Consider the following 15787-nt stretch of genomic DNA (forward strand, 5'->3'; position numbering starts at 1 on the left):
GGTCCTGGGCCTTTTCTGATCGGTAGGCATGTTATTACTGCTTTAATTTCAGAGCTCATTATTGATCTGTTCAGGGATTCAATTTCTGTTGGTTCAATCTTGGCAGGTTGTATGTTTCTAGTAGTGTATTCATTTCTTCTAGGTTTTGTAGTTTGTGTGCATAGAAGAGTTCATAGTAGTCTCTGGGGATATTTTGTAATTCCATGGTATTGGTGGTAATGTCCCCTTTTTCATTTCTGATTGTGTTTGTTTGGATCTTCTCTCTTTTTATTAATCTAGCTAGTAGTTTATCAATCTTATTTATTCTTTCAACAAACTCCTGGATACATCGATCTTTTCTATAGTTTCTGTGTCCCAGTTTCATTCAGTTCTGCTCTGTTTTTCATAATTTCTTGTCTTCTGTTAGCTGTGGAGTTGGTTTGCTCTTGTTTTTCTAGTTCCTCTAGGTGTGATGTTATGTTGTAATTTGAGATCTTTTTAACTTTTTGGTGCGAGCGTTTATTGCTGTAAACATCCCTCTTAACACTGCTTTACTGTGTCCCAGATATTTTGATATGTTGTATCTTTGTTCTAATTAGGTTCACAGAATTTCTAGATTTCTGCCTTAATTTCATTGTTCACTCAAAAGTCATTGAGGAGCAGATTGTTTAATTTCTCTGTAATTGTATAGTTTTGAGTGATTGTCTTATTTTATTTGCATTGTGGTCCAAGAGTGTGGTTGGTATGATTTTTTTTAAAATTTGCTGAGAATTGTTTTATGGCTGATAGTGTGGTCAGTTTTAGAGCATGTGCCATGTATGGATAAAAAGAATGTATATTCTTTTGTTTTTGGGTGAAGAGTTCTGTAGATGTCGATTAGGCTCATTTGGTTGAATGTTGATTTCAGGCACCAATGTCTTTGTTCGTTGACTACCTCAGTGATCTGTCTAATACTGTCAGTGAGGTGTTAAACCCCCCACTATTATTGTGTAGTTATCTATGTCTCTTCGAAAGTCTCTAAGAACTTGTTTTATGAATCTGGGTGCTCCACTGTTGGTTGCATGTGTATTTAGAATAGTTAAGTCTTCTTGTTGAATTGAACTCTTTACCGTCATGTAATGTCCTTCTATGTCTGTTTTTGATTGCTGTTGGTTTAATGTCTGTTTTGTCTGAAATTAGAATAGCAACTTCTGCTTTTTTCTGTTTTCTGTCTGTTTGGTTGAGGTCTTTTTTTCCCTCTTTACTTTGAGCCTCTGGGTGTTATTACATGTGAGTCTCTTGAAAACAGCTTTCAGTTGGGTTTTCCTTCTTTTTCCAAGTTGCCACCCTCTGCCTTTTAATTGGGACATTTAGCCTGTCTGCATTCAAGGTTCATATTGATATGAGCAGATTTGATTCTGCCATCATGTTGTTTGTTGGTTATTATGCAGACTTGATTGTATAGTTGCTTAGTGTCAGTGGTTTATGTAAGTGTGTATTTGTGGTGTCCAGTGATTTTTTTTTTTTCATATTTAGCATTCTCTTGTGGACCTCCTGTAAGGCAGTGCTGGTGGTGATGAATTACCTTAGCATTTGTTTGTCTGAAAGGATCTTATTTCTTGGTTAGAATTTCCTTTCTTTAAGAGTGCTAAAAATAAGCCCCCAGTCTCTTCTGGCTGGTAAGATTTCTGCTGAAAGGTCTGCTGTTAGCCTGATGGGGTTGCCTTTGAAGGTGACCTGCCCTTTCTGTCTAGCTGCTATTGATACTTTTATTTCATGTTGACCTTGGGGAATTGATGACTATGTTTCTTGGGGATGGTTTTCTTGAATAGTATCTTGCAGGGGTTCTCTGCAATTGCTGAATTTGAATGTTGGCCTCACTGGTAAAGTTGGGGAAATTTTTGTGGATGGTATCATCAAATAGGTTTTCAAAATTGCTTGCTTTCTCACCCAATGAGTCACAGATTTGGTCTCTTTACATAACCCCATATTTGTTGGAGGTTTTGTTCTTTTTTTTTTTTTTGTCTTACTTAATTTAGAGAACTCATCTTTGAGTTCTGAGATTCTTTTGTCAGTCTGGTCTTTTCTGCTGTTAGTATTTGCAGTGATATTTTGAAATTTTTATAGTTTTTCAGCTCTGTCACATCAGTTTGGTTGTTTCTTAAAATGTCCATTTTGTCTTTCAGCGCCTACATCTTTTTATTGTTGTCTTTAGATTCCTTGAATTGGGTTTCAACTTTCTCTTGAATCTTGATCTTTGTTACTATCCATGTTCTATTTCTGTCATTTAAGCAATTTCATTGTGGTTAAGAGTAATTGCTGGGGAAATTGTGCAGTCATCTAAAGATAAGAAGACACTATGGCTTTTTAGTGGGCAGAGTTCTTGTGCTAGTTCTTTCTCATCTGTGTGGGCTAATGTTCCTTTAATCTTTACAGTTGCTGTAATTTGGATTTCTTTTTTCTTTTATCTTCTTTGATGCCCTTCAGGGCTTGATTCTGGTATAAGGTAAGTTCAGTTAATTGCCTTTGGTTCTGGAAGATTTGGGGTGGCTAATGGTCAGCTCAATACTCCTGGATTGTGCCCTGTAACTTTGGGGGCTGGTACTAGGACCCCAGCTTTGTTCTTTGTCCCCTTGAGGGTAGGAATCTGCTGTCCTGGAGGGACTGAGGTCTTCTCAGTCTGTAGGTTTTAACACTCTGACAGGGAGGGCTGGCCAAAGCACATCACTGGGGTGGTGGCAGCAGGATCAGTGCTTGCTTGCATGTGCCAGCTGTGGTGTTGTGGTGAAGTACACCTGCATTGGCTGGGGTGGGGTGCTGGGGGGAGCCTTTCTTAGTTTTCACAGGTTCCCTATACTGGCAAAAACTTGTGGTCTTAGTATTTGGCTGAGATCCAGTAGGTGGCACTTAAGAGTGTTAACCAGCAGGTAGGTCCTTGCTCTGCTTCAAGGCTCTTTTGTGTTTCGGCAAGGTTGGCCATAGTGTTTTTTAGTGGACAGTGGGGAGATGTGACCCACTCACTTGTCCACTCCTGGGCCTTGGAGACGCCCTTTCTGATTACTGGTTCTGTGCCCCTGTTTTGTCTGTTGGGTGTTCTAGTCCACCAGGCTCCTTCAGGCAGGTTCTGTGGTTAGTAGACAGGAGGTATCCTTGCCAGGGCAGCCCTATGGGGAGAGCCACACCCTGCCCCTCCACTGGTTTGCAAACCTGGGCATCACACCTCTCTCAGTGATCCTAGAGTGAGGGCTCCTCTCTGCTTGGGCACCACCTAATCCAGCAAGTCCTTTTCAGGTAGGAGCTGTGAAGGTGAATGAGATCATCTGATCTGTCCGGGTGCTTCCCAGGAGTACTAGGGGTTGTGGCTGCTGGCAGAGTTAAGGCAGAAGCCAGACTGCTGATCTGGAAGCTCTAGTGGGTATGGATAATCTGGCTACAACAGATACGAATGGGTGGAGTTGCTTGCTCTGCCATCTAAGTATTTTCCAGGGCAATAGGAGACTGTGCTTCTCTGCAGACTTCAGGCAAAAGTAGAACCACTGGGCCAGAAGCTCTACCAGGTGTGGCTCACCTGGATACCAGTGGCGGGGTGGTCTCCTGCCCTGCCTTCTGAGCGTTTCCTGGGACAGCAGCAGGCTACAGCTACTGGCTGAGTTCAGGTAGGTGTGGGATCACTGGGTCAAAAGCTGGTATTGAGCCTTGTATGGTAGGTAGGCATAGAGCCATCTTACTGCTACCAGGCACCACGACTGCAGCCACTTTCTGGGTTATGATGCTGGTGCTGGTCTGTTCCAGGGTCTGAGGCTTGTTAGAGGTCCCTTTAGACCTGAGAATAGCATCTGCAAAAACTCTGGGGATCTTTCTGCTTCAGTTTAGAAGCATAGTAGGCGGTACTTGGGACAGGGTGCTGGGGCATTCTCCTGTTCCCAGTCTTGCAGAGGTCTCTGTGGAGAGTGTGAATCCCCCAGAGATTCACCCTTTCCCATGTTGGAGAGCTTCTCCTGGCTGGATGTTGATCCCAGACAGGCTGCAACCCAGCTTTACTCCTCTCTGCTATCTGTGTTCCCTTTCTGTCTTGATGGTACCTGAACAGTTTCTTAATGATGCAAACATTTAAGGCTTTGAACTTTTCTCTACATACTGCTTTAGCTGTATTATTTTTAATTCTACAAATTTATTTTGCCTCTCCTCTAAGGGTTGTTTTTAGAGCAATTTATTTAGTTTTCAGTGAAAGAGACTTACTCTTTTCTGATGTTATAATTTAATTTTATTATATTGTAAGGAAAGATTATTGTTTTATTTTCACCTTTCAGAATTTAATGAGATGCTCTCTAATGGCTTAGTGTATGGTCAGTTTTAATGTTTGTTAATATTTGTAGAAAGCATATAACATATTTTTATAGACATTTATAAAATATATCTACTTAATTATGTCATTAAATTATCCTATATTTTTTGATATATTTTTGACCACTGGAAGTGTCATTATCACGACTTAACATGCCATTGATAGAAGTTAATTCTCCTACTTCAAGTGTGTTTGTTGTCTATTGTTTCTTTTATCACATACCTTCTACTTAAGAATGTTGCTGCTTTTGTGTTCTGTTTGCCAGCATTTTATTGAAGACTTTTGCATCAATGTTCATCATGGATATTGTCCTGAAGTTTTCTTGTTTAGTTGTGTCTCTGCCCGGTTTTGGTATAAGGATGATGTTGGTCTCGTAATATGGGTTGGGGAGGATTCCCTCTTTCTGTATTGTGTGGAATAGTTTCAGAAGAAATGGTACCAACTCCTCTTTCGATGTCTGGTAGAATTCAGCTGTAAACCCATCTGGACCTGCACTTTTTTGGTTGATAGGCTATTAATTGCTGCCTCAACTTTAACCCTTGTTATTGGTCTATTCAGGGTTTCAACTTCTTCCTGGTTTAGTCTTGGGATAGTACAAGTGTCCAGGAATTTATCAATTACTTCCAAATTTACTGGTTTGTGTGTGTAGAGTTGTTTGTAGCAATCTCTGATGGTGGTTTGTATTTCTGTGGAATCGGTGGTGATGTCCCCTTTATCATTTTTTATTACATCTATTTTATTCTTCTCTCTTTTATTTTTTATTAGTCTGGCTAGCAGTCTATTTATTTTGTTGATCTTTTCAAAAAACCAGCTCCTGAATTTGTTGATTTTTTGAAGGGTTTTTAAACGCTTATTCATCATGATCAAGTAGGATTCATCCTGGGGATGCAAGGCTGGTTCAACATATGCAAGTCTATACATGTAATCCATCAAATAAACAAAACGAAAGACAAAAAACACATGATTATCTCAATAGATGCAGAAAAGGCCTTCGACAAAATTCAACAGAACTTTATGCTAAAAACTCTCAGTAAACTAGGTATCGATGGTACATATCACAAAATAATACAAGCTATTTTCAACAAACCCATAGCCAATATTATACTGAATGGGCAAAAACTGGAAGCATTCCCTTTGAAATCTGGCATAAGACAAGGATACCGTCTCTTACCAGTCCTATTCAATATAGTATTGGAAGTTCTAGCCAGGGCAATCGGGCAAGAGAAAAAAATAAAGCATATTAAATTAGAAAAGGAGGAAGTCAAATTGTCTCTATCTGCAGATGACATGATTGAATATTTAGAAGACCTCATCATCTCAGCCCAAAATCTCCTAAAACAGATAAGCAACTTCAGCAAAGTCTCAGGATACAAAATCAGTGTGCAGAAATCACAAGCCAGTAACAGACAAACAGCCAAATCAAAAGTGAACTCCCATTAACAATTGCTACAAAGAGAATAAAATACCTAGGAATACAACTAATAGGGATGTAAATGACCTCATTAGAGAGAACTACAAACCACTGCTCAATGAAATAAGAGAGGACACAAACAGTCAGAAAAACATCCCATGCTCATGGTTGGAAAGAATCAACATCATGAAAATGGCCATACTGCCCAAAGTAATTTATAGATTCAACGTTATCCCCATCAAGCTACCAGTGAGCTTCTTCACAGAACTGGAAAAAACCACTTCAAACTTCATATGGAACCAAAAGAGAGCCCACATAGCCAAGACAATCCTAAGCAAAAAGAACAAAGCTGGAGACATCATGCTGCCTAACTTCAAACTATACAACAAGACCACAGTAATCAAAACAGCATGGTACTGGTACCAAAACAGAGATATAGACCAATGAAACAGAACAGAGACCCTGGAAGCAATGCCACACATCTACGACATCTGATCTTTGACAAACCTGACAAAAACAAGCAATGGGGAAAGGATTCCCTGTTTAATACATGGTGTTGGGAAAACTGGCTAGCCGTGTGTAGAAAGCAGAAACTGGACCCCTTCCTCACACCTTACACTAAAATTAACTCCACATGGATTAAAGACTTAAACATAAGACCTAACACCATAAAAACCATGAAGAAAACCTAGGCAAAACCATTCAGGACATAGGCACAGACAAAGACTTTATAACTAAAACACAAAAAGCATTGGCAACAAAAGCCAAAATAGACAAATGTTATCTGATTAAACTTCAGAACTTCTGTACAACAAAAGAAACAATTGTTAGAGTGAACTGCAACCAATAGAATGGGAAAAAAATTTTTTCAGTTTACCCATCTGACAAAGGGCTTAATATCCAGAATCTACAAAGAACTAAAACAGATTTACAAGAAAAAAACAAACAAACCCATCCAAAAGTGGGTGAAGAATATGAACAGACACTTCTCAAAAGAAGACATATATGAGGCCAACAAACATATGAAAAAATGCTCATCATCACTGGTTATTAGAGAAATGCAAATCAAAACCACATTGAGATACCATCTCACACCAGTTAAAATGGCGATCATTAAAAAATCAGAAGACAACAGATTCTGGAGAGGATGTGGAGAAATAGGAACACTTTTACACTGTTGGTGGTAGTGTAAATTAGTTCAACCATTGTGGAAGACAGTGCAATTCCTCAAGGACCTAGAACCAGAAATACCATTTGACCCAGCAATTTCATTACTGGATATATACCCAAAGAAATTATAAATTGTTCTATTATAAAGACACATGCACACATATGTTCATTGTGGCACTGTTTACAATAGCAAAGACCTGGAACCAACCCAAATGTCCATCATCGATAGACTGGATAAAGAAGATGTGGCACATATACACCATGGAATACTATGCAGCTGTAAAAAACGATGAGTTCTTGTCCTTCATAGGGACATGGATGAATCTGGAAACCATCATTCTCAGCAAACACTGACACAAGAACAGAAGACCAAACACCGTATGTTATCACTTATAGGTGGGTGATGAACAGTTATAACATGGACACAGGGAGGGGAGCATCATACACTGTGTCAGTGTTGGGGGGGAAAGGAGGGACAGTGGGAGTCGGGAGGGATAATGTGGGGAGAAATACCAGATATAGGTGATGGGGGGATGAAGGCAGCAAACCACCTTGCCATGTATGTACCTATGCAACAATCCTGCATGATCTGCACATGTACCCCAGAACCTAAATTACAATAAAAGAAGTTGCTGTTGAGATTTATGGCTCATGCATATTTTATTAAAATTGTTATAATTTTATTACAAATTGTCCTCTTTTACGTTATGAATTACCCATATTTGCTTAATACTTTTGTGTTATATTACACATTTTTAATATTGAAACCAGAAATGTTGCTTTCTTTTCATTTGTATTTGCCCAGCATACTTTTTCCCATCTGTTAATTTTTTTTTTTTTTTTTTGAGATAGAGTCTTGCTCTGTCACCGAGGCTGTAGTGCATTGGTGCAAACACAGCTTACTGCAAACTCCACCTCCTAAGTTTAAGTGATTCCCCTGCCCTAGGCTCTTGAGTAGCTGGGATTACATGCGCATACCACCATGCCAGCTAATTTTTGTACTTTTAGTAGAGACAAAGTTTTACCACATTACACAGGCTGGTTTTGAACTCCTGACCTGAAGTGATCCACCTGCCTTGTCCTCCCAAGGTGCTGATATTACAGATGTGAGCCACTGTGCCTGACCCCATCTTTTAATTTGTAACTTGCATTGCTCTTTTGCGAGTAGGGCAGCAGATTAAGGGAATATTCTTTAGTCCATATCTAATTCTAACAATTCAAAGTGATAATTCATTAGAAAAATATGCTTAAACAAACACACTGGATTATCTTACTACTATTCCTATTTTACTATTAATACTAATGGTAAATACTCTGCTGCCACTATTATTATTATTTTACTAATTGTTACTTGAGAACCTTCCCCTATGATAGTATTTTTAACTTTTTCTCTTGATTTCCTGTTTACCCATCTGAAGTTCCTTGTATTTTTTAGGAGGGAATTTATGGCTAGGTTTCTCTCCATGGACCATGAAGTACTGACGTGCAAGAAAAAATAATGTTACAGGTATTGCAAAGCAATTAGTTTGGAGAAATAAAAAACCAAATTAAAAGGCTTTCTGTCAGTGTTAGAGCTTTCAAGGTGCTTTACTTGGAGGGACTAGTGTCAGATGTTTAATTTGTAAACAAAAGAAGATGTTGAAGGTGTTCTATCTCCTCAGTTCATCCCACTTCTTGAATATTATGTTACTTTAGTATTAACGTGAAGTCTCTGGGTCTTTAGGCTTCTATAAACTTAATAACACACTTTGACAGCAGTAGATAGCAGAAACTTACTTTGGTGATGGCAAAATAGTCACTTGCAGACATTAATACATCCAGTGTGAAAAGCTGAGAATTTATTGTGCTAAGACTGTAATGAGGAACATGAATGTATTATTCAAGAGTATGTGAACTGTAAAACAGAAAAAGATAAAATTTGATGAAAATATTGTACCAAGAACATCTTGCTTGGTTAAAATTACAGATATTCTCTTCTTAAATTTATCTTATCAAATGCTTTACAGAAACTTTGGAGAATACTTAATTCTTCCATTCCTGTAACTGAAAAGACTTTCTAATTCTACCACAGCCAGAATGCTTGCAACAGCAAATTTTTGTTCTTTGTGTGAATCTTACCAATTTAAATATTTGTATCCATAATGACATTCTCATTTTGATGTATTAATGTCAATGGTATGTTAATTTTTGATGTTTTTGTCCTTTTTTGTCAATTAATTTTTCCTCTCTAATTTAATTAAATATGTACTGTTGTAAGACTAATTATATCATATTGATGAGTGATTTCATCTGTGAAATGACTTTAAAATATGTTGTACTTGTTTCATTTTGTCTGGGGGAAAACCATGGTAGGAAAGGATACATTAATATCTTAGCAAATATAAATTATACTCAGAGTTCTTCTAGTATGAAACTAATTAGTTGGTGGAGATTAGTTTGTGAAAGATTTATTTTTTTATAGAACTATTGAGAAGTTGGGAGTTATGGACTCTAAACATTGAGTGTTTTTGGAGTTTATAAATGTTGTTAACTAAGCTAATTTGGATGTTTGACACTCTGACACGCCCCTGGGGCTGCAGTAGTTGGATTTGTTCCATTCTTACTCAGGGTTTCAGTTGGCTGTAAACAGAAAATGGATCTATTATTTCAATTTCATTTGACTCTGAAAATTCTGCTCATATTTCTGAACACATGCACATATGTGCACATATACAGGCACATATATCCTTTTGAAAAGCAGTAACTGGCTCTGGAATTATCCAGACTTAAAAGTAATCAGACTCTTAAGTTGCTGTGTGGCTTTGAAGTTCGTGATTCTGGTCCATTTCCTTGACTTGCCAAATTCAGTTCTTGTCTGTAAGTAGCGATTACGATACCAATCTTTCAGAATTGCTCTTAGGATTAAATTAACTCATGTATGTAAAACATATACTGTAGAACCTAGTATAGAGACTAAACTATATACAATCATGCACCACATAATAACATTTTTGGCAATGATGTACCAAATATATGACAGTGGTCCCATGAGATTATAATGAGGTTGAAAGATGTTTATTGCCTAGTGATGTTGTGGCTGTTTTGATGGCAAAAATAAATTTTAAAGATTGAAAACATTAAGTATGCATAAAGTAAAAATGTTATGGTAAGCTAAGTTAATTTATTATTTAAAAAAAATAGGCTGAGTCCAGTGGCTCATGCCCATAATCCCAGCACTTTGGGAAGCTGCGGCAGGAGGATCACTTGAGTCCAGGATTTTGAGGCTGCAGTGATCAAAGCATGATCAAGACATCATCACGCTACTGCACTCCAGCTTGGGAGAGAGAATGAGACCTTGTTTCAGAAAAAAGAAAAAATTATTTTAAAAAATTTAATGTAGCCTGATTCTGTTGCATTTATAAAGTCTAGGGTAGTTTGCAGTAATATCCTAGGCCTTCACATTCACTCACCATGTAAGCTACCTCAAATACTTTTGAAAAAACAGGCTTCGTAAATTTTTGAAATACATTTTAAAACATAAATTCATAAAATCACTTCCATTATTAAGAAAAATCAACACTATTTTGTTAAAAGAATGAAATTAAGGGTTATTTTTCCATTTGCGCTTTAAAATTTGATTAATAATGGTAAAAGTAACATTTTTATTGCAGTCACGTGTCACTTAATGACAATGTGAGCAAGAGAGAAGGTGCAGTGGGGGGAGAGGTGCCATACACTTTTAAACAACCAGATCTTGTGTGCGCTCACTCCCTATCATGAGGACAGCACCAAGCCATGAAGAATTTGTCCACATGATCCAATCACCTCCCACCAGACCTCACCTCCAAAACTTGGAATTAAAATTCAGCATGAGATTTAGAGGGGACAATATCCAAAAACTATGTCAGGTAGTGAGTGTAGGTAGAGTGAGTAACTTTAAAGATGGTATGTGTGTGTCTGTCCAATACTTTGTCCTCCTTTGTTTGAAATCCTGCCATTAAAAAGAGAAGTGACGTTTATTTTTCACTTACCATTTTTCACATCATTTCAAGAAAGTATTTCATTTAAATAATCTAATAATTCCATTGTGGTGTTAACCTATTTTACAGATGAAGGTCTTTATGTATAGAGAAGTTAAAGAACTTTTCAAGGTTGTATAGAAATCAAGGAGCACAACCTGAAAGGCTTAGGGAAGTTGAAATGATGCCAGAAATTTCCAGTGGTTTGTATTTGTGTTTTGCCTTAAAGATTTGTTACATCCAGATTCCTGGTTACCTGAGCTTCTGAATTCCAACTTCAAGGTAATCCTGGCTGCAGCTTCTACTTTTCAGAATCACCTTCTACTTTTCGGAATCACCAAACCAGATGATTAAACCTCCTGTCCTTATCCTAAATGATTAAAGAAAATTATTTTAAGTACTTATATCACTTAGCTCTTTTCCTAAACTAAAGTTTGTTTCTCAAACTTTAGTATTTTTTGGGTCATATCTGGCTATAATATGCATCCTTCTTCTTCCACAAATAGCTCCACTTAAAAAAAGAATATATTTTCAGAAAATCTTTATTGCATGATACAAATAGAAGCTTGTTATTGCTTGCTCATTCTTTGTAAATTTATATAGGGATTCAGGAGTGATGCCTGAGTAAGCTTTGGGAAACCTTGGCTATCTACATGGTTTTATCCCCCTCCAGCTTTATGGAGGTATAACTGGCAAATAAAATTTGTATGTATTTAAAGTGTAATGTTTTGATATATGTTGGGAAGTGATTACCACAATCTAGTTTATCTGTGTCTGGCTTCTTTCTTTTAAAAAAATTAATTTATTTTTAACTGATAAAAATGGTATGTATTCAGGAAATGAGATATATTGTTTTGAAATATGTATCCATTATGAAATGTCTTACATACATTTTAATGTATTACATATATTTTTATGTGACGAGAACACTAAAAATCTACTCTTAGCAATTTTCAAATGTATAATACATTGTTATTAACCACAGTCATATTGCTCAATAGAGCTCCTTAAATTAGTCCTCCTAACTGAAATTTTGTGTCTTTTGACCAACATCTCCCCAAACCCTTCTGCCCAAGCCACTGGTAACCATCATTCTATTCTCTACTTCTGTGATTTTGGCTTTTTAAGATTCCATATGTAAGTGAGATCATACAGTGTGTGTCTTTTGTGTTTAGCTTATTTTACTTTGTATAATGTTCTCCAGGTTTACCTATGTTGTTGCACATGGCAGGATTTCCTTTTTTTTTTTTTTTTTTTTTTAGGGCTTAAGAATATTCCATTATACATTCCATTAAGAATACTCCCCACTGCACCCCCCACACACAGACACACATACACACGAACACTCCATTTTTATTTATTTATCCACTGACACTTAGGTTGCTCCCATATCTTGGTAGTACATGAAGAGATATTTTCTGGTAGTGCACATATCTGTTCATCATTCTGGTTTCAATTTCTTTGGATAAATTGGATATGTATATATTCATATATATCTAAAAGTGAGAGTGCTAGATCATATGGTACTTCTATTTATAGTTTTTTGAGGAACCTCTATACTGTTTCTTCATAGAATATTTCTTTATAGTAACAATTTACATTCCCACCAATGGTGCAAAGGGTTCCTTTTCTTCACATCCTCACTAACACATTAAAATTTGACTTTTTGATAACAATGATTCTAAGAGCTGTGAGGTATATCTCATGTGGTTTCAATTAGCATTTCCCTGATGATTGGTGATGTTGAGCAGTTTTTCATGTATCTGTTGACCACTTGTATGTCTTCCTTGGAAAAATGTCTATTCAAGTTCTTAACCTATTTTAAAATTAAGCTTTTTTTTTTTTTTGGTGTAGTGATTTCCTCAGACATTTTGAATGTTGAACCCCATTCAATATGTAGTTTTCAATTTTTTTTTTTGCATTGTGTAGGTTGCCTTTACATTTCGTAGATTGTTTCCTTTGCTGTGAAGAAACTTTTTAGTTTGTTGAAGTTCACTTGTTTTTGTTTTGCTGCATGTGTTTTTAGAGTCATATTCATAAAATCTTTGGGAAGAACAATACCAAGTAGATTTTCCGCTTTATTTTCTTTTAGGATTTTATGGATTCAATTTTTAAGTCTGTAATTCATTTTGAGTTGAATTTTGTGTATGCTGTAAGGTAAGGCTACAATTTTAGTTTTTGGCATGCGGACATCCAGTTTCCCAACCCTCTATATTGACAGATCATCTTTTCTACACTGTGTGTTCTTGGCACCTTTTTTGAAGATTAGTTAATTGTGTTTGCTTTGGTTTATTTCTGGTATCTCTATTCTGTTCTATTTGCCTATCTCAAGATTGCTTAGGCTATTCAAGGTCTTTTGTTGTTCCTTGCAAATTTTAGTATTTTTTTTCTATTTCTATGAAAAATGTCATTAGAATTTTGATAGCAGTTACATTAGATCTGTAGATTGCTTTGGGTAATATAAACATTTTAACAATATTCTTCCAATCTGTGAATGTGGGATTTCTTTTGATTTATTTATGCCTTTTTCAATTTCTTTCATCAATGTTATGTAATTTTCAGTGTACATATATTTCACCTCATTGGTTAAATTTATGCCTAAGCATTTTATTCTTTTTGATGCTATTGTAAACAGTATCCTCTTATTTTTTGTATAGTTTCTTGTTATGGTACAGAAACACACCTGATTTTTGTATATACATTTTATGTCATGAAATTGCTGCTTTTATTAGTTTTAACTGTTTTTGTGGAATGTTTAAGATTTTCTATATATATCATGTCAGCTGTAAACAGAAACAATTTTATTTCTTCCTTTCCAATTCATATATCTATTTTTTTGCCTAATTTCTTTGGGAATTCCAGTGTATTTGAATATAAGTGGTGAGAGTGGACATTCTTCGTCTTTTTTTTTTTTTTTTGATGTTAGAAGAAGTGCTTTGAACTTTCCACAATTGAGTATGATGTTTGTTGTAGGTTTGTCATTTATGGCCCTTATTATGTTGAGGTATGTTCCTTCTATACCTAATTTCTTGAGAGTTACTATGAAAGGGTGTTGAAATTTGACAGATAGTTTTTCTGCTTATATAGTGATAATCATATAATGCTTTTCTTTCATTCTGTTAATGTGGTGTGTCACATTTATTTATTTGTGTATATTGAACTATCCTTGCATGCCAGGGATACCTCCACTTCAACATGGTGTATAATCCCTTTTATATACTGTAGAATTCAGCTTGCTATTTTAACATTTTGTTGAAGGTTTCTGTATCATGTCCATCAGAGATTTGGGCCTATAATGTTTTTTTCCTTGAACTGTTTGGTATGGCTTTGATATCAGGATAATGGTGGTTTCATAAAATAAATTTGAAAGTGTTTTTTCCTTTTCAGTTTTTGGAGGAGTTTGAGATGAATTGATGGTAATTATTCTTTAAGTGTTTGGTAGATCCTACTCATGAAGGCATCCAGTCTTGGACTTTTCTTTGTTGGGGGATTATTGATTACCAATTCAATCCTCTGTGTCATGACTAGTCTGCTCAGATTTTCTGTTTCTTCATGATTTAGTCATGGTAGGTTGTAGGTTTCTAGGGATTTGTCCGTTTTTTCTAGATTATCCAGTTTGTTGGCATATAATTTTTTTCAAAGTAAGTCTCATGATTCTTCATATTTCTATGGTATTAATTATTAATTAAGTCTCCTCTTTCATTTATAATTTGAATTGAATCTTATCTCTTTTCTTTTTGGTCTAGCTAAAGGTTGATTTTTGGTTATTTCAGAAAAGCAACTCAGTTTTATTAATGTTTCCTAGTATCTATATTATTTATTTCTATTCTAATTTCTCTTGTTTCACTCCTTCTGCTATCTCTAACCTTAGTTCCTTCTCCTTTTTCTAATTTCTTGAGGTGTAAAGTTAGAGTTCTCTCATTTTCTTAATGTAGACATTCACTGGTATCAATATCCCCTTTAGAGTTATTTTTGCTACATTTCATAAGTTTTTGTCAGTTGCATTTCCATATTTATTTGTCTCAAGATATTTTTTGGTTTCCCTTTGATTTCTTCTTGACCTGTTGATTGTTCAGAGTGTGCTGCTTAATTTTCCCACATTTGTGAACTTTTACTATTACTGGTTTCTTGCCTCATACGATTATAGTCAGAATAGATACTCCATGTATTTTAATTTTAAGACTTGTTTTGTGTCCCAAAATATGACCTCTCTTGGAGAAAGCTCTATGTACAATTGAGACAAATATGTATTCTGCTGTTGAATAGGATATTCTGTGTATGCCTGTTAGATTTATTTGATTTATAGTGTTGTTCAAGTCCATCGTTTACATATTGATTTTCTGTCTGTGTGTTGTATCCATTGTTGAAAGTGAGGAATTAAAGTCTTCTACTATCACTATGCTGTTGTTTATTCCTCCTTTAAGTTCTGGTTATATTCATTTTACATATTTAGTGCTCTAAGTTTGGGTGTATATATATTTACGATTATATCTTTTTAATATATTGACCCTTCATCATAATATAATCTGCGTTTTCTCTTGTTACAGTTTATTGACTTAAAGTCTATGTGTAAAACTATCAGCACATCTGCTCTCTTTTGGTTACAATTTACATAGAATATCTTTTTCCATTCCTTCACTTTCAGTGTATACACGTCCTGAAAGCTAAAGTGAGTCTCTTGTAGGAAGCATATAGTTGGACTTGAAAAATCTCTGCTTAGCCACTCTGTCTTTTGATGGATGAATTTAAATCATTTACACTTAGAGTAGAGTTTTTGTATGCAAGTGAACTTAATTTATAGGTAAGGACTTAAGAGTGCCATTTTGGTAATTGTTTCTGACAGTTTTCTAGTTTCTTTTTTTCTTTATTTTTCTCTCTGCAGTTCTTTTCTTCCTTTGGGATTTG

At 35.8% G+C, this 15787-nt stretch overlaps 1 long non-coding RNA gene across 39 annotated transcripts in view; it reads left to right on the forward strand.

Annotated features, from left to right (window-relative positions):
• The window catches only part of LOC103788313 (uncharacterized), a 435883-nt gene that overhangs the window by 148006 nt on the left and 272090 nt on the right, over positions 1-15787 (forward strand). For 7 of the 39 annotated variants that reach the window (XR_013526943.1, XR_013526942.1, XR_013526938.1 and 4 more), the window contains exon 1: positions 3459-3614. The exons of 25 other annotated variants lie outside the window; for them this stretch is intronic. This is a non-coding gene — a long non-coding RNA (uncharacterized LOC103788313). Of the gene's footprint in view, positions 1-1215; positions 2886-3050; positions 3250-3458; positions 3615-15787 lie in introns of those variants that run through there. 7 more of the 39 variants (XR_013526956.1, XR_013526951.1, XR_013526965.1 and 4 more) reach the window with 4 other exon arrangements.

This window comes from Callithrix jacchus, chromosome 15 (genome assembly GCF_049354715.1).
Source record: "Callithrix jacchus isolate 240 chromosome 15, calJac240_pri, whole genome shotgun sequence".
Classification (NCBI taxonomy): domain Eukaryota; kingdom Metazoa; phylum Chordata; class Mammalia; order Primates; family Cebidae; genus Callithrix; species Callithrix jacchus.